Source organism: Callithrix jacchus, chromosome 4 (genome assembly GCF_049354715.1).
Source record: "Callithrix jacchus isolate 240 chromosome 4, calJac240_pri, whole genome shotgun sequence".
NCBI classification, from domain to species: Eukaryota; Metazoa; Chordata; class Mammalia; order Primates; family Cebidae; genus Callithrix; species Callithrix jacchus.
In genome coordinates this window covers 12101591-12116758 of record NC_133505.1, presented here as the reverse complement: position 1 = coordinate 12116758, position 15168 = coordinate 12101591, and the positions used below count along the sequence as shown (strand labels likewise).

Genomic DNA, 15168 nt, shown 5'->3' with positions numbered 1-15168 from the left:
TTTGCCCCAGGTGGAGACTGTAGCCTCCTCTCACCTACGGGAGAGGGGAGAATGTAGGTTCAGACAGCTCCAAAGCCAGCAAGCAGCCTTTACATTTGGGTATACAGCATGCGCTCTGAGTTCTCATTAGAGGACATATGTAACATGTATTTTTTTCTCTCAAAAATGTACATTTTCTTTCTTTCTTTTTTTTTTGAGATGGAGTTTTGCTCTTGTTACCCAGGCTGGAGTGCAATGGCACGATCTTGGCTCACCGCAACCTCCGCCTCCTGGGCTCAGGCAATTCTCCTGCCTCAGCCTCCCGAGTAGCTGGGACTACAGGCACGCACCACCATGCCCAGCTAATTTTTTGTATTTTTAGTAGAGACGGGGTTTCATCATGTTGACCAGGATGGTCTCGATCTCTTGACCTCGTGATCCACCCGTCTCGGCCTCCCAAAGTGCTGGGATTACAGGCGTGAGCCACTGAGCCCGGCCCAGAACTGTATATTTTCTTTTCCAGGAAAAAGAAAAACTGCCTCAGTGATGTGCAGATAGACAGAAAAACATGGTTTGAATAAAAATTCCTAGTTTTTCTGGTGGAGGCCGTTGCTCATTCATCTTGGCTTTAGACACTTGACTAGCTTGCAAACCTCTGCCTTTTTGTAATTCAATTAATGATTCAGGTTCCCTCCAGCTCTTCTCTCTCCCTCACCTCCTGCTCCTGATTGCTATTGATTACTCTCTCCCTACTGCATTGGAACAGGATCCAATAGGACTTTCCAATTTGATGTGGAGCCTGAGCAGGCATGCTTCAAGAACTTCCCTCTATGTGTCCCCGACTCTCTCTGGTTCCTCTCTCCTACCCTAGCTCTCTTCTTTGGTGTCACCCAGATTTGTATTTACGGGAGCTCACAGGCTGTCCTGCAAGCTGCCTCACTCCTTTATCGTGGCAACTACCATCACACAATTTCCTTAAAACGATGCTTGGAAGCCAGGCCACTCGAGTGTGTAGTAAGTTGAATTGCAGCCTCTTCCCGCTGTTCCTGTGATACATAGTACCATAAAATGGATGTGATGTGGTTATTAGGCTGCGATTCGGTTCATACTGAGCTGTATTGATTGGTGTTGGTTCAGTGCTTGCTATACATTTTATCAATTGGCCTTCTAGATGGTATCCTGCCTTTGTTTCTTTTACCTCTAATTCTACTTTATCTCCAGTTTTGTGGCTCCTAATTTTCTTTGGTGGATTTCTCATAGTATTTCTTTAGTTTTCTATTACTCAGAAAGACTTTTCTAATGAAACCATATTTTCCCTCTCACCATGCTTGTTCACTTATTTATTTATATAGCTGGGTTGGCCTTCGTTATTCTGGGATACCATTTCTGTCCTTTGAGTTTCCAAGTTTTAAACTATTTCTGACTGCACGCAGGGCTTTTTCTGTAACTTTCCAGTCCCTCAAACTAGCTGGCAGAACTCAGCAGAGGGCAATTTGATTGCATAGGCTCAAAGTCCTATTTGCAGTTATTCTCCATAACAGGCAGTCACCCTTCTTTTGCCCTAGTGCTGTCTTTTCATTTTTGAAGTTCTTTCTTTCTTATTTTTTTTCTTTTTCCTGTGTGTGCGTGTGTGTGTGTGTGTGTGTGTGTGTGTGTGTGTGTAGTGAGGGTTCTGGAAATTTCTGCAGGTGTCTGTATAAACATATTAGATAATTAAGCAAAGATAGATGTGGAAAGTAGAAACTTTGGCTGCAGAGAGGAGAGGGAAGACACGAGGAGATGAGAAGAAAGGGGGTAGAAGATGGAAAATGGAGGAAAGGAGGGGAAATGTCAAGAGAAGAGGACCGAGCAAAGCTATTTGAGAGAGTGGGGAAGAAGACAGATGTGATCCCTGTGTGGGTGGCTGGGAGATTTATTTTTGGAATGGAAATATATATATATATTCCATAATAAATGTATATATATACATTTATATATATATATATACATAAAAATGTATATATTTGTATACACACACACACACACACACACATATATATATGGAGAGAGAGAGAGAGAGAGAGAGATAAAGGGTCAAGAGTGAAGATAAAGAGGGTAGGGGTTAATGAAGTCAGTGTTGGGAAAGTTTGGTTCACATATTTTTATAGGTTGTAAACCCATCAGAGAAAGTGCGTGTTTGGTATACTGCTGAGTACCTTGTCATGTACCTTCTAATTAATAATAATTACAGCCATTATTTTTAAAAAAGAAAAATCCGTGTACCTTGAGTAACAGTGTTGTGACATTGCATTACCTATGACCGGTAATTTTTCAGACACTTGATTCTTATGTTTATTGCTTTTATGTCTCATGGAGGCAGTAATTAAATAAAATATATAACTATATGTTGCCTCTGACGCCAAGCCAATGCTATTTGGCCATTTTGTTTGAAAGAAATTGAGATTTTTATAGCTAGTTTTGTTGACTATGAGCCAGGTTAGTTGTGCAAAGTAATTGCCATCTGAATACTTCTTACTGGCTCAAGTGGAATTGGTGCACTCACTTGAAGACCAACCTTGCTTACCTGAAATTAATCTCAATAATAACTGCTGGGTAGTGTCCTTTGTAACAACAAAGTGGGTAAGGAGTTATATCATGCAGCCAAAGGGTTTTCTGTTTCCAAGGAAGCATTTAAAAAAATCTCATTAATATTTATTTTTAATTTTTTAATAATTTCCAACTTTTAAGTTCAGGGTATATCTGCAGGATGTGCAGGTTGTCACACAGGTAAACATGCGCCAAGCCAGTTTGGTGCACAGATCATCCAGTCACTGAGGAATTAAGCCCGGCATCCACTAGCTCTTCTTCCTGATCCGCTTCCTTCTCCCACTCCCAACCCTCCAACAGGCCCCAGTGTGTGTTGTCCCCCTCCATGTGTTCTCATCATTAAGCTCCCTCTTGTAAGTGAGAACATGCAGTATTTGGTTTTCTGTTTCAACACTAGTTTGCTGAAGATAATGGCCTCCAGTTCTATCCATGTCCCTGCAAAGGACACGACCTTGTTCCTTTTCATGGGTGCATAGTTTTCCATGGTGTATAGGTACCACATTTTCTTTATCCATTCTGTCATTGATGGGCATTTAGGTTGATTCCGTGTATTTGCTATTGTGAATAGTGCTTCAATAAACATATTTGAGAAGCACTTAAAAAAAACAAAGACTAACATAGTCCAGGAATAAGGGAACATCTCCTGTGCTTTTATCATAACACACACATGCACAAAGCTTTGCTTTTCAATGACCAGCCTCCTACATGTGTGAAAACATGTGTAACTTTATGTTTCTTTGTAATGTGCCTGTGAAATGGTTAAGAAAGAGTCTCTGCTTTATCAATTGAGAGACATTTTAACCTCCTGTTTCACTGATTGTTTCGTATCAAGGGACTCAAATCGGGAGCTGGAACACCAACGGATGGCCCAGATATTTCTAGAGATTTTTAGAAATTGGAGCCATCCTTGGCCTTTGCAAGCACAGGACACCTCCTGCTTGGTTTAAGGTCAGCTACAAGGTTCTTGGGCCTGTGACCATTCATTTGACACTCTCCTTTTCTTTCTATGAGCATGGAAGCATTTTTACTCGATTCTTTCAATTAACACCCCATTAAAAAATGGGGTAGCATCATGTTTTTCCCATTCTCCTTGGAGTTTGCTGATAATTGGACATTATCATTGTATATTTTTGTCAAATTGAAGAACTTGCATATGCTTTTTAAATAATCCCCTTTTATTATTTGCCACAATGACCTCTTTTGCACTTAAAACTGAAGGCAAACAGCCTTTCTTATTGTGTGAGAACTTAGATGTCATCTTTCTGAACTTTACAATTCATCATCAGATCTGGCTGGTGGAGGGCTGAGGTCTAGCCAAAAAAAAAAAAAAAAAAAAAGTTTGAAGCATCTAAGTTGTGCTTCCTCCAGCAAAATTCCCTGGAAAGGACTGGATTACAGAACTGCTGGACCTCTGGAAGGTACCAAGGGATTTATCGTAACATGCAACAAGGAACTGCAAGCTTACAAAGGGACCTTGTTTTCACTCTGTCAGGGGAGAAAGGATTTGTAGACTACAGTGAGGGGTTGGCGGACATTTATGCCTAAAACCAACCCTGGTTTTTTCATTCCTCAAACTGTTGTTGAAACTCCATGTTCAGCAAATAGAGTCAGTCCTGCTAATAACCCTTGGGGCGCAGCTCAAGACTAACCTTCATTGTCTTTGTTCAAACATGTCTGAGGATGTACAAGCAAATAAATCTGGTCACTTTTCACTCATTTTAACTGTAGGAAAGTTAACCTTGCTGAGAAGAATTCTGGAACTAGTCTACCCCGTGACTTCTTTCTTCCCTGCCTTTATGGCTGAAGTCCTCAGGTCCATGTGTAAGTGAAAGACTAAGATACACAGAACAGGGTGTATTGTATTCTCAAATTGCTTCTTTTTATTTCACTTAGATTTTCTAGTTGGGCACCATGGAATTAAAATGGAGTTTGTTCAAAGCTGTGTTGTGATAATGAGGGCATGCTAGTGAAGGCCTGATTGTTGCTTTATTTATAGTTGGTTCCACATCCCAATATATTAGAATCCTTGGAGGAAAAATAGTCAAAACACAAATAAAAGAGATTTATACTTTATTAGTATGAATACAATGCTGCGGTTACACTTTGACTTCTCAAAACTATCTGTTTATTTTTAAATAAGTGATACCATTATTACTAGTTAATGCATTTTTATTGCTGAGATAAATAATTCCTTAAAATGTGATGGGAGTACTTCTATGAGTTAGTCTCACTCCAAATATGATATCACAGTACTGACATGATGCATTGGAATCACTACTAAGGAAGTTGATACAACTTTGTAAGGAAAACACACAGACAATGGGCCTCGACATCCTTTCCAGATCTGCCTTCTGAGGTTCAAGCCAGAACCATCATTAGCGGGTCTTAGATGGAGTCAATAGTAGGATTCAGTATCACTCCCTGAAGTCAGTGCATACTGCCACTGTATAAGGTGTCCTGTTGGTAGCTGCAAGTGCTGTTTAAGATCTGATTTCACTCCACGTCATGATGGCTCAAACACGTTCAGAGAGAACCCCAGTTGTTTTAAAATAACAGTTTTTCCGGGACTTGTGGTGGAGTTCTTAGGCTTTTCTCTAGAAAAAGTGTAACAGTTCTTCTCATATTGTGTTTGACTTTAAGAAATTATCATTAATATTGAGATGATTAATTTTGTGTTAACTTAGCTAGGCCACAGTGCCCAGATATTTGGTTAAACTTGATTGTGGACCTCACTGCGAAGGTGCTTCTTGGATGAAATTAACATTTAAACTGATAGACTTTGAGGGAAGCAGATTGCCCTCAAAATGTGGGTAGGGCACTCCCAATCAATTGACGGCCTCATTAGAAAAAGATTTACCTCCCTGGAAGAAGAGGGAATTCTGCCAGCAGACTGCTTTTAGACTTGGACTGAGTACTTCTCTGGGTCTCCAGCCTACTGGCCTGCCCTGCAGATTTTGGACTTGTATCTCCACGATTGTGTGACCCTGTTTTAAAAATACTCCCCTCCATACACATGTATGTGTACGCTTACATACACATATACGTCTTCTTGATTCTATTTCTCTTAAGAACTCTGACTACTAATGCAAGTATTACCAGAATTTAAAAAGAGCTTGAAGTCACCTAACCTAATGCTCTCACTTCTAATGACGAGGAAAAGAGACATTTAGACAAACAAATGAATTTACCTAAATTTCACAGCTAAGGAGTTTTACTTCCTATATATCATATTTATTGCATATATAAAATAACCACAACCTCTCTTCTTTGAGCAACAATACCTAAAGCAAAGAGAATATATGCCTACAGGTGACTGTCTAAAGTTTTTAATATAAAGATTGCTGTTAGTGAGTAGATTTGATGAGCGATCAAAGAGGGCTTATTCTAGTGTTGTTTGGCCACCATTGAATTTAGCACAGTTATCATTGGTTGTCCTTGAAGAAAAGAAAAAATTAGAAAAAGTTAATCTGCACTAAACTCTGACCTAGTTCAGAAATAAAATTTAACAAAACAATTACTTCAAGCATGTATCTGGGAGAACTAGCTTCATTTCAATTTATTTAGGGTTCTTGAAGCACTTTAAAAAATATGCCTTAAAATCCCATTTCAATTATCTTTAATAAGATCAACTTGTCTGATAAAGGTGCAATATGAGAGGCAGAGCAAAAAATACTTCCCTTTTCAAATAATTCTTTCTAAAACTATTATGGTCCATTTTCTTAAAACCACCTCAGGGTGGTGAGTCATGTTTGTCATTTTAACTTTCTTCTGTCTTAGGAAGAATGCAGATGGAATATCTCCTGGCTCCAAAATGATTTCTGTAATGAATAGCTGATGGTGGGAACTTGCTGATAACACTATGATAGAAGGCAGTATTTTTGTCCCAATCTCAAGGGTAGATTCCTGTATAACTTGAGAGCATTTTTGTATGTGATGATAATTATTATTACTTTTTATTTTGTAATAACTTCAGATGCACAAAAATGTTGGAAATATAGTGCAAATAATTCCCTTAAACCCTCCATTAAGGAGGGTTACCAATGTTACAATATTTTTCTATATTTGCTTTATTTCTCTCTGTCTCTCTCTCTCTGTGTGTGTGTGTGATTTTTTTCTGAACTGATTGAGAGGAAGTTGCAGACATCAAGCTCTTTTTATCACTAAACATTTGAGTGCGTATTTCCTAAAATAAGGGCATTCTCCTAAATAACAATAGTATGATGATCAAAATCAGGAATTTATACTTGATATAGTACTATTATCTAACATAAAGAGCGTATTCAGTTTCATCAGTTGTCTCACTAATGTCCTTTATGGCAAAAGAAAAATAATTTTGGCTGAGGAGTTTTCTACTTTAACAACAAAGTCAAAGGTTAAAGGTTTGGGTGGAAATGGACCATCTTCCTTTTCCTCCACTCCAATTCTACTCCCACAAAATGAATCAGGATCAACATTTATGTATTCTTCAGTATTCCCTGTATTCATACTACTACACACATGTGAAGTGTATTTGTCTTTCTGAGTTTGTGAGAAGTAAGACATTTACCACAAACATCAGTGCATCACAGCTTTTTCATTTAATTTCATGTTAGGAACATCCTTTGGGAGAAACGGATCTGGGATCTGTGTAACTTTGTTTTTAAAAATCTTTTAAATCAAAGTAATATATGCATATTGTTAAAGACCAATGTCATTCAAGGCTTATAATTAAGAACACCAGTATCTTTCTCCACCATCATAGAAGACTAGTTTCAATTATTTCATTTATATCAGTTGTGTTTATATTTTGATATTAATTTATATCAATTTTGTTTATATCAAAATAATTTAAACCTTACTATAAATGATATTCTTGTACTAAATGACTTGGGTCATCATTTTTGGAGGTATTTTATCCGCTTCTTTATATGGTACATGAGAATTTGGTCTTTTTTATCCTCTGTCCATTACCCTATTCACTGCCCTTTCTTTCCAATGTAATTATATTTCAAGTTTTTTTATTAATAATATTTTTATGTGTACATCTTATGATTACAAAATGCATAATATTTCACTCTGAGTCACGTATTAAAACCTACATGTGAGGATTTTGCTTTCTAAAACATTTGTTTTCCTGCTGTTAAAAATTGTCTCAATTTTTTTGTTTTCTTAGGTTATATGAAACTAGCTCTAATTCTCCTCTTAATCCCAACAACTTCAATATGATTAGCAGATGACTGCTTAGATCCCTATTTTTCCTCTTTTGGGCTCCTTAACTCACTTCAGTCTAGACAGCTTTCTTTCAGACATGCTGCACGACTGCTATCCTGGGACTTCTTTTTGACTTCATTCAAGAGATTCTCTTATCCTTTCTCCCATATTGAATATGCTCTTACCTGGGCCCAATCTTCCTTTTTATTGATTTACTCTCTCATTTTCTTGATGTACAACTTTCAGTAGCTTTCTTTTTGAGATACTTGGTGATACTTTTTAAAATACTTCTCGTTTTGTGTCTAAAATTCTTTTTAGACAAGCAAATGTCAAGGGAATTCATTATCATCAGACCTGCCTCACCAGAGGTTCTAAACATGGAAAGAAGATCATTGTTAAATCAAGTTTGGCCTAAAGCTGCCTCCTAACATACTTTAAGTTTGGGCTAAGAGCTTCTCTGTACATAGAGAACTACACTTGTGCCAGTTACTGAGTTTTGGCCAATCAAATGTAGCCAACTGTTCAAACCATGTTCAAATAAGGCAAATGATGAGCTGTAACCAATCCAGTTGTTTCTGTACCTCACTTCATTTTCCTGTGTGTCACTTTCCTTTTTCTGTCCATAAATCTTCTACCACGTGGCTGGACTGGAGTCTACAAGCCTACTCTGTCTGGGAAGGATGCCTGATTTGTGAATTGTTCATTGCTCAATTAAACTCCTTTAAATTTAATTTGGGTGAAGTTGTTTTTTTTTTAATCAGATGGTGTCAGAAGTGGGATCTGAAGTAGACCTTCTAATGACCTTTAGGAGTGCTGAGTGACCAACTGAGATACTGGCAGGAACCTTTTGTGTCCAGTGATCTCTTGGAGCAGCTAGGGATCATGGTTGGTTCTCTTTCAGATTTTGAAGCTCCATAGATTTGTGTTTTGAGCTCTCCAAGTTTTTTGGAGCAAATTTCTGATTCAAACTGGGTTTGGAAGTCACAGTAGAAACTGAATTCAGGATTAGATTTAATCTGGCAATTAACTGGCTTGGATCCAGTTAGAGGCTGCTTACATCTGACTGGGTCAGAAAGAAACTGGTAGTAAATAGTAATATTACGGGGGGTGTAAAATTGGACGTTTAGAAAATCAGGGGGACTTTTCATGTTCTACTCCTTTGTTTCATTTTTCTTGCATGCTTAGGTGGAAAAAAATATATTGGCTAAGTTAATCAAGGGAACTTGAGAGCAAAGCCAATATCTCAGGTAAAAATGGAATTCCTTCCCATCTGTAATCCCAGTACTTTGGGAGGCAGAGGCAGGTGGATCATCAGGTCAAGAGATCGAGACCATCCTGGCCAACACAGGGAAACCCCGTCTCTACTAAAATACAAAAATTAGCTGAATGTGGTGGTGCACACCTGTAGTCCCAGCTACTCGGGAAGCTGAGGCAGAAGAATTGCCTGAAGCTGGGAGGTGGAGGTTGTAGTGAGCTGAGATCGTGCTACTGTACTCCAGCCTGGTGACAGAGTGAGACTGTCTCAAAAAAACAAACAAACAAAAATATGGGATTCTTAATTTCTGAAGAACTGAGTTCCTTCTGGCACATACACGCATAAGTGTTAGGTCCAAGAAGCAGCGAAGTCTTACAGAAATAGTAAAATCTTACTAAGGATAACTTACGGTGGAATGTTTCAGATGAGCATTAACACGCTGAAGTGCGTTTGAAAAGGAGGGCTCCCAAATCAGTTTAATCTAGGAATGCCTATTGATATGCAAAAGCTTCTAAACAGATTTCAGTATTTTTATTTAAAGACTTTATGAAAGGCAAGTAAAAAGCTTAAGTGACTAATTGATTACAAAAATTAAATCTGCTAACCTTTTAGCTTAGTTACTGTCCTGATCCAAAGGAGATGGACTGCAGCAGCAATTGGCTGACTTTGGGTAAGTAATATAGTACATTTTCCCTGGGTAAAGGATGAAATCGGGTTAGTGGCCTGCTCCTGGGTAAAGTCCCTTTTGGTTAAAAATGTATTTGGCGTTATGGGATGTTAACCACTATTCTCTTTGGATTAATCTGCCTTGCAATCTTTGCCGATGGCAATAAATGACAGGATTAGGCATGTACAGGATCATGGGACATAGGGAACCATTTTTTCCCCAAAGAGAGAAACTTAAGAGCTGGTGGGACTGCTGGAAAAGATCCCTGCGTGACTGACAAATGACAAGCAGCTGCCTGAACTTTTGATTCAGTATCACTGCAATGGATGAGTCTTTCTCTGGCCACCTTGGGTTTTTTACCTTCCCCACCCTGCCACAGGCAATGCTATTTTCCCTTTCTCTCTTTTCCTTTTCTTATCTTTTCTGTTACCCAGGACAACCATTTTGCCCAGAGTCCACTTGTTGAAACTCCTTTATTCACTTTGAATGGATTAAAGATGACAGGACCCATCTGGGTGCAAGTTTGAGCCTTGCCAGTTTGATATTGGGTTGTAAGCAGAGTAGCTAATGTCCATGTTTTGTCACACATATTTTGCTCTGGCTGGAAAGGAAAATGGTAATTTGCTTACCTCATGCAACCGCTTGGACAGCATCTTACAAAACTGAGACTATTGCCTGTGGTTCCATGAAACAAACAACAAAGATTTTCTTTTGTCTTGCAGCTTGGCCTCCAGGGCTATAGTGTTGTAAACAGGGTCACTAGGGCTGCTCAGTGAAAGGGAATTCAGAAACCTGGCATGCTGGAAAAAGGGTAAGAATTTCCGACCAATCAGACTTCTCACCTCTCTCTCTCTTTGCAAACTGGTTGGATGAATGATAAAAATCACTGTTTCTCTCCTCTGTAAAGGTCTAATTAATGCAAAAAAGGCTTCTGAGGCTAGATCTAAGTTGCAGCAAATTTGTTGTGTGTTGTGTGTCTTCTGTATGCTTTTGTTATAAAGAAGAGCATGTTAGGATAGAGCATTGGTTTAGGACATACACGTATTGGTTTAGGACATAGAGCATTGGTTTAGGACCCTATAAGCTCACTATTCAAGATGGCCCAGCAAGCTGGTCAGTAACACACTTTGCTGCAAGTACCTGAAACAAAAGACAACTGGATGAGGTCTCCATCTTGTTTTATGTCCTTGGGAATTTGACCGTGTCACCACATGGAGTTACTTTCTCTTGGTCTCAAATAAATGTATACTCTATTGGTGCATACAACAGACCCCCTTTTCACTCCTGTTGTTCATAAAGGAATAAGCAAGGGAAAAATATTCAAAGATAAGTGTCCCGTGATGGTAGAGAAGTCTTGATCCATGATCTTGGGAAAAGCTGTTCACATTAAGGATGCCATCTTTTCTGCGGAGAAGTTTCTCTGGTTGGTTTTACCTTAAGGGTTCCAATGGGTATACAGTTTCAAGAGTGTGGAGGGATCCTTTTCAGTTGTGAAATTATGAATTTGAAATCATACTCACCGTAATATTGGACCACAAAGCAAAAAAATAGAAATCAAGACTAAGAAGATCTCTGAAAACCATACAATTACATGGAAATTGTACAACCTGCTCCTGAATGACTTCTGGGTAAATAATGAAATTAAGGCAGAAACCAAGAAATTCTTTGAAACTAATGAGAACAAAGATACAACTTACCTTCTGAAAAGGTATTTACTAAAAGTCAACATATAATTCTCATCTTTAAATAATGTTAGCAAATTAGATACCTTAACATTAAGAATATGTCTATTTTAAGCTAATGGCAATAAAATACATAATAATGATATGCTCCCAGAGAGTTCAGTAACTGAGGCAAGGACACCTACTATTATCATCATTATTTTACATTATTCTGGAGGTTCTCATTAATGCACTGAGGTAGAATACCATACTAATTAAAATACCTATGGGAAAGCGAAGTGCAGAATTCTTACAGTTAGAGGAGGTAGAGCCAGGAATTTGAAGGAAATAAAATGCTAATCAAATTGAAAGACATCTCAGATATTTGACCAGATTGAAAACCACATAGAAATCAGTAACCTTCCTATAGACCAGAAATAACTATTTAGAAAATAGAATAAAAATCTTATTCTGAAGAGTAGCAAATATATAAAACATATGCAGGAGTGAATTTCTAAAAAGGTAGCAAAGCCAAAAGTTTGCTAAATGACACAAGAAATTTTTAATAAATAGAGTAAAATGGTGTGGTAAAGATTTATAAAAAACTGGACTTCTCCATATTTATTTATTCAGTGAATACAAATTCAATAAAAATTTAAGCCTGAATTTTTAAATAGACAAGGGACTTGAACTGAGTTTCTCCAAAGGAAACATACAAATGGCCAGCAAGCATTTGAAGAGATGCTGAACATCACTAGCCATCAGGGAAATGGAAATCAAAACAACAGTGAGATATCATTTCGTACCTCTTAGGATGGCTGTTCCAAAATAAAAGCTAGTAAGTATTGGCAAACATTCTGGAGAAATTGGAACCCTTGTACATTATTGGTGGGAATGTAAAATGGTACAGCCTCTTTGGAAAACAATATGGAGTGTCCTCAAAAAAATATGAAAAATAGAATTACACATGATCCAGCAGTCTCAGTTCTGGGCGAGGGAGGGAGATGGGGAGTAGTTCAATGAGTATAGCGTTTCAGTTGTACAAGATGAGTAAGTTCTAGAGATCTTCTTTACAGCATAGGAATTATGGTTAATACCTTATGGTGCACTTAACCATTTGTTGGCAGGGTAGATCTCATGTTATGTTTTTACTACAAAAATAATGTGGCACAAAAAAAAAAACCTTTTGAAGGTGGTAGATATGCTTATTATCTTGATTGTGGTGATTGTTTTACAGCCATATGCATGTGTTCAAACTCACCAAATTTTATACATCAAATATGTGCAGTTTTTAGTATATCAATTATACCTCAATAAAGCCATTAAATATCTAAGCATATTTTTCAAACAAAATACTTCCTATCTATGATATATGTATGTGTGTGTATCTCTCTCTAGATATACATATATGTGTGTATATATATATATGTGTGTGTGTGTGTGTGTGTATGTGTATTTAATTTATTTTTTTGAGACTGTCTCTGTCACCCAGGCTTCAGTGCAGTGGCATGACCACTCACTGACGCCTTGACCTCCTAGGTTCAGGTGATGCTCCCACCTCAGCCTCCTGAGTAGCTGGGACTACAGGTGCATGCTACCATGGCCAGCTAATGTTTGATTTTTTTTGTAGAGACAAGATCTTGTTATATTGCCCAGGCTGGTCTTGAACTCTTGGCCTCAAGTGATCATCCTGCCTTGACCTTCCATAGTGCTGGGATTATAGGCTTGAGCCATCATGCCCAACCCCAGAGAATATGTTGAATAATAAATTGGAAATAATATTAGGGAAATTCCTAGGAAAAGACATAATAAGGATAAATTTTCCCTATAAAATATTGATGTTTTATATAAAGCTAAAATATTGAAAACATGGGATTTTTTGAGGTTACAAGAAAATACACATCAAATTTACTAAAAATGAAAATAATTTTAGATCCTTTTTCTTGGATTTCAGAAGCAAAAAAGTGCTTTTTCAGGAGTTACTACAGCATCCATATCAAGCATGGAAAGTCATCGTCTAGAATAACTCTTTCCACAGTAGACAACAGCAAACACCAGGGTACTAACCATTAGGAGTATCTCCTACATTTTACATACCAAAACATGCAAGTCAAATGACAAAAAGGGAAATGTATTTGCAACATGACAAATGGATAATACCATTGACTTATTTGTGTTTATGTATATAACTAATACACAAAGATTACTCACAATTAATAAGAACAACTTCCTATAAAAAAAGACAATGGTCATTTTATCTTCACAATAATAAGTGGCTAAAAATTCATCTTTACAAGTAATATAAAAAAGCATGTTTATAACTTCTTTTCATTATTTGAAAGGTTAATGTTCAGTAGTGGCAAAGTTATGGGGGAAATAGACACCTGATTTTGGACATAGCTGGTAGGAGCACATGTTTTATATGTGTGTGTGTGTGTGTGTGTGTGTATCCTTAAAATATTTGTACTTTTTTTGCTTAGTAAATTCTAAGAATTTATTGAAAGAATAAAAAAAGCCAAGATATTTTTATCTTTTAAAAAAATGTATTTATTAGATGTTTCCAAATTATACTAGTACATTTCTGTTGTAATACACTAAATTGATCCAATATGAAAAAGTATAAAAACAAAGTTAATTATCACCCCCTGCCTGCCTTCTACCTACACTTCTCATTCCTCAGTGGAAACCAATTTTACAGGTATGAGCCACTGCACCCAGTTGTTTATTTGTAAAGATGAAGTAAGAGATTAAGAGTGACAGAGACAGAAAGAGAGAGAGGAGAGAAAGAAAGGAAGTTAATTTTATAGTATGGTGATTCTAAGTGTTGATGGTATGACGGTACATACCAGATCTAAGTTTGCTTTACTAACTTCCCAAGGTAGACAGAAGCAAACAAACATTATATATCATTATAATGGTATAACCATTTTTGTATTCAGTTGTATTATAACCATATGATTATGTTATATACACATTATTATATTGTATCATATGTAATTATACATAATGTCTTTATATGTAACAGTTAAAATGAATCATAAATTCTCTTTATCTTTTTCCTCTCTGTCCATTCATTGAGGAATGATTTAGAATATCAAACATCCACAAAGAGATAAGCATCCAGTAAAAGCAGAACTACTGCGTCATTTGTGGAATACATCTTTATACAGTTTTGTGTGATTTGTGATGGATTACTAGGCAGCCATGAAGAAGCCATGTCTGTTGCTCTGCGTTTTCTTAGATTCTTTGTCTATTTGACATCTACTCATCACAGGTCAGACTATGTTAACCATATTTTCTTATTTTCTGTATTTTTGATGCTCTGGCATTTGTGGATGACTAGGGAGAGACTGCCTCTCCCAGGGCTAACCTTTTCTAGTGGCCAGGAGTTCAAGACTAGCCTGGACAATGTAACAAGATATTGTCTCTATATAAAAAGAAATCATGGTGGCATGTATCTGTAGTTCCAGCTACTCAGGAGGCCTGAGGTAGGAAGATCACTTGAATCCAAAGCCCACTAGAATTCTTTAAACTAGCCAGTCCAAAGATTTTTCCTCTGCCTTGCCTCGCCATACCCCAGTGAATGCTCTGGCATAGACTTTCCTGTCACTCCTGCTTCTACCTCCTGACCACCCCGGTGTTGTCTCCTGGGCCCTCTGTGACCCCTGCGCCTGGAACCTCTAAGGATAGTAAACTTCTTCCTTCTAAGAATCATTCTCATCTTCTCCGGTGGACACAGTGACTTCACTGTATCATAGCCAATGCTTACATTCTTAGAACAGTTGTCAGTGATATTTGTGTACCAGGTGAATTTCACAAAACAATATAAA

At 37.5% G+C, this 15168-nt stretch overlaps 1 protein-coding gene across 14 annotated transcripts in view; it reads left to right on the top strand.

Moving 5' to 3' along the window:
* Positions 1–15168, top strand: part of LOC144582018 (uncharacterized) — an 821808-nt gene that overhangs the window by 257028 nt on the left and 549612 nt on the right. For 8 of the 14 annotated variants that reach the window (XR_013533676.1, XM_078368275.1, XM_078368276.1 and 5 more), the window contains one exon: positions 10400–10488. The exons of the other annotated variants lie outside the window; for them this stretch is intronic. The gene's annotated coding sequence lies outside the window, so the exon portion shown is untranslated. The remainder of the gene's footprint in view (positions 1–10399; positions 10489–15168) is intronic. 14 annotated transcript variants of the gene reach the window in all.